Consider the following 8,477-nt stretch of genomic DNA (forward strand, 5'->3'; position numbering starts at 1 on the left):
CTTGATGAAGATGGATTGTAGTCTCTTGGTGGTGGTGAATTGCAGATTTGCATTTTCATGAGGTTGAAGATGATGAGGGGAAAATATATAGTGTAGGCAGACTATGGTAAAATCCATGCTCTTCTTTAATCAAATGGTAAAAAATAAACTTTTCCATGGTGGGAAAGGAATCACCTTTCCCATGTGAAACTCCACCCATCAAATGATGGTGAAAACAAAGATTTATATCTTCAATCACAAGCCACTCTTTAGTGAAAGAGAAAATTGATGCACCAATAGAGGCTTCTTTTTTCTACTTTTTCAGTGAAAGTGTGAGATACAAAGCTAATTGGTGGAGTGTTCCCTTAAGGATAAAAGCAATGAAAGGGACATTTTACCTACAACAAATATTAATCTTGTCATTGGCCTACCAGGGAATGTGAAAATGTCCCAAAACATGTAAAACAACCTTGTTAAAATCTTCACCCTTGTTTAAGCAAAGGCTATATATTTCAGGTTTTCCTCTTCTTGGTATTTCCTTCAAGTAATTGACACCTACATGTGCCACACTCATTTCATCAAATGGGGTGGTTGCAATCCCTCTTCTCTCCTTTGAAGAAGGTTTGGTTCAAGTTGCATTCAACTCAAAACAAGAGTATGTTCCATGACACTTTTCATACCCTGCATTGTCTGTTTTTCCTTCTTTCTTGTAATGCATGCTAAGTTTTACAAAAATGCATGTGTCCTCTTTTTCATTGTTCTTAGTATTTTGTACAAAGCTTCTTATCCTTGGAAAAAAAAAAAACAATCAATCACAAACTATACAGTTCCCTCCTTCACCTTCACTTCAATGAAATTTCATAGATACAGAAGTAACATTATGCAAATTTATACACTACTCATGCCAATATTTTTTTTTTTAAATTTTTGCAGGAAGAGGGATATACATTCTGTATGAAGATGTCAAATCTTGCCCCTATGAAGATGTGCAAGTCCTCTGGTCGATACTAGTGGAATCACATTCACCTTCTTTGCCGTCATGAAAATGAAGAACAAAACATAACTGAGAAGAGGCTTGTAATAATGTACATAAAATATTTTGATATCATCATGAATTATCACATTGCTTTTTTACAATCTTCTTTTACAGATTCTCTGCCTCATTTTTACACTTTCTTTAATGCTTGATTATCCTCTTTATCTTTTCCTTTTCTTTCTTATGTCATCCATTTTATTTCTCACTTATCTTTCTTCCCCTGTTATATTATAAGTGTTGAAATTGAGTGCAAAAATGGATATAGAAATAATTTAGCGAATATTTATGATGGCCATACACAGAATGTTTTATTTTTCTTTTCCTTTTAACTTTTGTAACAATAATATTAGAATAGAATGATTGTCTTCTTTTGGAATTTGTGTCTTATAAAGCATCCACTAAGTCCTCTCTTTAATGCTTTCCATTAATTTGTACATAACTTTTCAAAATCTGAGTAGGGTAGTGGGGTAAGAATGTATTAGCCTATATATATATATTGTTTGTTTTTTTCCTAAAGAAGTAAGGATAAGCATTTTATTGGTAAGATGTCTATTTGAAGCTGTTGAGATGGTAGTTTTTGTTGTTCCTTAGTCTTCCTTATTGAGGTTGACAATGAAAGCTACTTTGTAGTGAATATAACAAACTAGCTACATATAAATAACAAGTATGTGATAGGCCTTAAAGAAATACAAAGTTGATGATAAGAGTGAACGATCACTTACGTATAAGAAAATAAAATAAGACCTCAAGGTGTCTTTCATGGCAAGTAAAGGATCCAATTTCATGCCAAAAAGTTATTAAAACTGCAATATAAGAAGCCATTCATTAGAGCACAAATGTATGATATGGTCATTACCAATGAAAACTGCAGTAGTTATATGAAAGGAAACAGTACCTTTCTAGGATTAAGATCACAATATTGCAGAAAAAAAGCTCCATGGCTTGCAGGTGGAGTTAAACTCTGATGTTTTGTCTGTCTATAAAGAATTGAAATTGCATGGTTGAGTCATATTGCTACTTAGTCACAGGTTTAAGTATGGGACCAATAACAATGCTGAAGCAATCACAAACACAGTGATAGTCTACAAGTTTTATGTGAGATAATTTTCAAAATACTCCCTCCGTTTCAAAATGAGTGTCGCTTTAGCCAAAAAAATTTGTTTCAAAATGAGTGTCGCTTTCAGTTTCCAATGCAATAATAACTTTTTTTTTTCAATTGTACCCTCCAATTAATACTCTGCACACTACTTCCAAAGCATTACTTTTAAAACTAACCAATAGTTAATAAGGATAATTTGGTAAAATAACCATTCTCTTTCTCTTAATCATTGCATTTCTTAATATGTGTGTAAACACCTAAAACGACACTCATTTTGAAACGGAGGGAGTATAATTGAAAAGTTGCATTGTTTAACGGTTCACACCTAAAAATAAATAAGCGGTTAGCTGAGAACTGAAAACAGCCAAATCCAATGTTAGTTGAATGAAATACAACTCAGCTGATTGTAAATCTTACTCCCTCCGTTTCAAAATGAGTGTCGTTTTAGGTGTTTACACACATATTAAGAAATGCAATGATTAAAAGAAAGAGAATGATTATTTTACCAAATTATCCTTATTAACTATTGGTTAGTTTTAAAAGTAATACTTTGGAAGTAGTGTGCAGAGTATTAATTGGAGGGTACAATTGAAAAGAAAAAGTTATTATTGCATTGGAAACTGAAAGTGACATTCATTTTGAAACAAATTTTTCTGGCTAAAGCGACACTCATTTTGAAACGGAGGGAGTATCATCTAGAACAACAATGATATTTGAACACCTTAATTTTTCATACACTCGTTGACACCTTATTTTATCTCTATCTTTTTATCGTATCACCAACATATTATATCTATCAATCACTCTTTTTCCATTTGTTTGAAGGTGACCAAACATTTTTCTATTTAGAATACTTTTTCCTATATAACCCATAGCCCTATATGTCCTGAGCACTCTTACAATGGTAGTTCACCCTAGAATTCATTCATACTAAAGATCACCATCCTCGTTTATTTTACTAGAAAACTAAATGTTCTCCAAATTAACAAACTAAATTGTCGCATACAATTGGAATAGAAACTAATAAAAAAAAACAGATATAATTCTAGAGAGACACAATTAATTTTTTTGGTAAGAGCCACACAATTAATGAATTCACGTTTTTCTTATAATTAATAATTGATTCTTGAAATATTATTTTTTAACAAATAAATTAACACCTCTCAAAAAAATAAATAAACAATTGACAGTATACCAAATAATACGATAATTTAGGACCCTTTTTTTGGTAGTGGCCGAAGTATAATTTAAGACCCTTTGCTTAGGCATAAAGAGTGACTTACTGTGTATGGTAATCAAGAGTCCGCAAAATGAACTATAGAAATAGAACTAAGCAGTCAATTTAACTTCTCTATGATGTGAACATGAAAATATAACTACCGCTTAACTATGAACTAAAAATATGCAAATTTGCACTGCCAAAAAAAAAATATGCAAATTTGTGGACACAAGCCTTACAGGTACATGAGAAAGGTTTCATACTCACTTGAGAATAGCTGCTGGAAAACCAATTTTGTTTGTTCCCTAATGCTGATCAATTTACGAATGTTTTCAGCATTTAAGAATTTGTAAATTAATGGTACATATGACAGTTGATGCATCAATTTGATCTAGCTTCTCCAAATCACTTTCCACAATTTCAAGCTTATCTACACATGAACTTATTTGTCAATGAGAAAAACTTTCTTGGCTTACCTTCTCTTCCTCAACTTGGAGCATCAAGCTTCAATTTGTTTAGCACGGTGCACATATATTTATATCTTTAATGCATATCCAATTATTCATTTTAAAAAGCTAACTATTACTATTAGTCATGTTATCGAGGGCCCGTTTGGATAAACGACTTAAATGAAATGAAGTGCTTATAGCATACACAAACTTACCTATAAGTGCTTGCATATAAGCTGATTTAATAAGCTATCATGGTGAGTTTACAATCATGTTATAAATTATTTCCATAAGCTCTCCCAAAACCAAGCGTTACAAGCTCCCTAGATGAAATAAAACTATGAGTTTGTTTGGGAGTTTAGAGGGGAGCGGAAGGAAAGACTTTGGGGGGAGAGAAATACAGAAAAATTGAGAAATCTTTGATAAATTAATGTTTATGATTAATATATTTTTAATTTTAAAAATATTATAACAGCATATATTAAATTTGAAGAATTCATATAAACCATTTCAAACCCCCCAAAACCCTCCTCCAATACAATTTTTTAGTTCCCCGGGTTTTATTTATTTTTGAACAAGAATGATGAGGGTTTTATATTTTGAAGAAAAATAAGCATCTCAAAGTCCCTCCTTTCAATGTCTTTTATTTCTTCCACTTACTCCTTCCTTTTTTTTCAAGCATTTTCTTCCCTTCCCCTCCAAACTCGAAAAAAAAATCCTATCACTCAGAGCTCAGAATTTTGTAAATAGAAGTTACAGTCTCAAATGGTGAACTAAGCTCACTATTGTGGTCGGTGGAGTAAAAAAATGTAACTCAATGCTCGTGAAACAATTTTTTTTTAGGAAGACGCAGTTACAACTTAAAAAATATAAATAAACCTTAAACCTAACTGAATCTAAAATATGTTTAAAAAAATGGAATGAATTGATTGTGTTTTTTTTTTTCCCTTAGCTTCCACTGAATCTAAAATATGTTTAAAAAATGGAATGAATTGATTGTGTTTTTTTTTCCCTTAGATTCCAAAGGTGCGTACAAGTTTGCTTTATTTATCTATCCTCTATTTACCGTCTATTTATCATAGAAATTGACATAGGTGAAAGATTAATCGTACGTATGAGTGGAGTCCACTTATTAAAATGAGTCTCATTAATTAGAGATGAGAACAGAATCAGACCGGCCTACAACCTAATCTACGACAAACCATATCAGACTATACTTTCTTTTTTTAAGAATAGAAAAGGTTTTTTTAGAAACCTATTTAGCTAAAAAAAAGTAGACTACATGCCATAAAAAAACCTCTCAAGCCTATCAAGCGGACCAGACTACTTAAGTAAATATGAATAATATTATTTATTAGTAATATTATTATATTATTTTTTTTTACTTTGAATTAAATCATAAATTTGTTAACCTTTTCAATAAATTAAGCTTATTAGTATATGTTAATATTTTGCATATTAAAATGTATTATTATAAGGTAGAATTGAAATATGACATAATATATAGTCAAATTCTCTAAAAATTCATGTTAAATATCAAGAGAGTTTAATCTCATTGATCTATTAGTTTGTTAGTCTATAATTTAAATTTAGATCACATTGCATATTTGAAGATGATCATATGAAATAGACTTTTAAACAGGAAAACGTGCAATATCAGACTTTCAATAGGCCAAATCCATGCCTAAAAAGCAAGTCTATGACAGACTGCATGTCAAACTTATTGTTGCATGTCAAACTTATTGCTTAAACTTTTCGACAAGCCAGACTTAGGTCTTACAAAGCCTAACTCGACCTAACTTATTATCACCCCAGCTCGGCCTTGCGATTCGACTCATGCATCTGCATCATGACATTTATTTAAATGAAAGGAATTTATGTTAATTCTACTTAGCTTAATGGTTTACAATTAATTGTATGACTTTGTTCCCTTAGCTTCCATATGTGCAACGAGTTCATGTTTGCTCCACTTATCTACTTTTTATTTACTATTCACTTATCTAACCTATTAGGAAGGCCAACTTATTAAAATGGGTCCGATTAATCTTCCACTTTTGTCTAATTTTCTCATTCATAGACAGTAAAAAGATGGTAGATAAATAGAGCAAATCGACTCATGTGCATCATGAACTTATTCAAATGGAAGGAATTTCTGTTAATTTTTTTTAAGAAAATTTATGGTAATGTTAATTAGCTTAATGGTTTACAATTAATTGTATATGTTTTCCCTCAGCTTCCATATATGTACCTGCATCATGAAATTTATTTAAATGTGATGTGATGTGATACATCTAGACTTAAAAGGTATACAATTTTGAATTCTCCTCCTTTACCTAATAGAAATTGCTCGCTCCCAACTGAATTGACCGTTTTTCCTCTGCGTGAGTTAACTCACACTGAGTACTATTTTAGAAAGAAAAAAAACCCAGCAGGCAACCACACAGCTCCATTTTTTCTTTCCCTCCAACTCCAAAAACTCAAAAAGTTTGAATTTTTGGGTCAAAATCTTCATTCCAAATCATTGCAAATCGTCAGGAAGCAAGTTTCTACGGTCATCAAGCATCAAAGAACAGGTAATGTATCCTCAAAACTCATCCGTCTTTCCTGTTTTTCTGCAAGGTTCATCATTTTTTTGTACTAGGTGATAGGGCTCAGCGTGAGTTAACTCACGCTAGTTGTATGGGTTGCGTGAGTTAACTCACGCAGGAAGTTAACACTAGCGTGACGTAAGTCACGCTACTGTGATGCCCAAAATTTGAATTTTTGCGCCACTTTTTTTCCTTGCTTTGCTTGTTGCACAAGTTATTTATTTTTTTCGTTGTTATTTTTTTATTCAACAGACATAGATTGACATGGTTGAATATGTGGCGGATGATGGCGTTGAACCTAAACCGGCCAAAATTGAAGCTTCCAGCGAAGCTTCCGGCGTAGGCGTAGGTTTCGGCGTAGTCAAACCAACTAAAGATGTGAAGTTTAAAGTGAAAATTCCTTTTCAAGCTCACATTGTTCACAACCAAGCAAAACCAAAACCGGTACCTACTGGTAACTTTAACTTTGAAGAAAAACCTAAATCGGTACCTACCGGTGTTCGTGTTATTGAAGTAAACACTAGATTATTTTTCATTATATTTTGTGAAGTGAAACATGTCTGAAGATGCACAAGATCCAGTTGAACTTCATGTTCGTTATGTAGCCGTGAAAAAGAGGGCAAGGTTATTTGTAAACCCCACCGACAAGTTGGACGAGTTGAAGGCAAAACTTGACGACTTCTTTATCCATATTGGTTCAAATCATAGAACATGTGTGGTAATAGTAAATGTGTCGGGCGTGGACTTGGGGAGGATAAGGAAGAGGACTTTTGAAAGACCGTGTATTTTCCACAACTTGTCGAAGATGATAGCGACGTTGATTACATGTTTAGGGTGATGGTTGAAAATAACACTTTACATCTTTATGTCTGATCCGTTGAAGTGTAATATTTATTAACGTGTAATAGTGTAATTTGGTTGAATTTGTGTCAGTACCGTTGAATTTTAATGAATTTTTGTTTATGTAATTTAAAGATGAATTTGAGTAATTTTGACCGTTTATGTGAAATTATGTGATTTTGGAAAATTAAGGACGAATTGGTGTAATTTGGACCGTTTGGATGGTTTATGCGTTATTATGTGATTGTGTGATAAACGGTGAATTTGTGTAACTTGAATCGTTTCTGTGCGATTATGTGATTATGTTGTTAAACTGGCGTAATTCGGTTCAGTTATGAATGTGTCTTGATTACGGGTCATTTATGACTTTTCAAAATTATGTTCAGTTACTGCATTGCATTTAATGCAGTAACTGCTCTCTGCTATGAACGTGAGTTAACTCACGTTGAAATTAACACTAACGTGAGTTAACATGCATAGGGGTATTTTCGTCTTTTCAGTTGGAAATGAGGAAAAACTGTTGGGTAAAGAGCAGAATTCTACAATTTTTCAGAGAATCCATGGTAGCTCGGTGCACACACCATATATGAATTAAGTTCACTGGTGTGGAGTAACAAATTCAACTCAAAATTCAACTCAATGCTCAGCGAACCAATTTTTCTTTAAGGAAGACCCAAAAGGTACAAATTACAAAAAATAATAAATAATAACCTTAATTTAATAGAATCTAAAATATATTTCAAAAATGGAATGAATTTGATGGTAAGCTTTTTTTCATTTAGCATATGTGCAACGAGTCCAAGTTTGCTACATTCATCTATCATTCATTTATAAACTTCAAAAAAAAAAAAAAACCTATCATTCATTTATTGTCTATTTATGAAAGAAATATAGACACAAGTGGACTAATAAGATATATTAATGAGTTCCACTTATTAGAACAAGTCTCATTAATTATCTTTCACTTTTGTTTATATCTCTTTCATCAATAGACTGTAAACTGAGGGTAGATAAATAGAGCAAATACGCATCATGAAATTTACTTAAATGGAAAGATATTTTTTTTTAAGGAAATGGAAAGAATTTATGGTAATGCTAATTACCTTAATATTTACAATTATATACTTACCTTTTCCCTTAGCTTCCATATCTGCATCATGAATTTATTTAAATATCATACGTCTAGGTAGAAAAGATATACAAAATTTTCAGAGAGGTATGTTTCTCAACCTTTGTTTCTCTCAATTAATTTGATATCTTGTTATTA

At 31.9% G+C, this 8,477-nt stretch overlaps 1 long non-coding RNA gene across 1 annotated transcript; it reads left to right on the forward strand.

Annotated features, from left to right (window-relative positions):
• The first annotated feature begins 494 nt into the window (after positions 1–494).
• On the forward strand, positions 495–1,128 carry LOC146918917 (uncharacterized). Its single transcript, XR_015011266.1, has 2 exons — positions 495–634; positions 913–1,128. It is a non-coding gene; the product is annotated as an uncharacterized LOC146918917 (long non-coding RNA).
• The last annotated feature ends 7,349 nt before the right edge of the window (positions 1,129–8,477 follow it).

Source organism: Medicago sativa, chromosome 5, assembly GCF_051527215.1.
Source record: "Medicago sativa cultivar Bolivia chromosome 5, Bolivia_mono, whole genome shotgun sequence".
Classification (NCBI taxonomy): domain Eukaryota; kingdom Viridiplantae; phylum Streptophyta; class Magnoliopsida; order Fabales; family Fabaceae; genus Medicago; species Medicago sativa.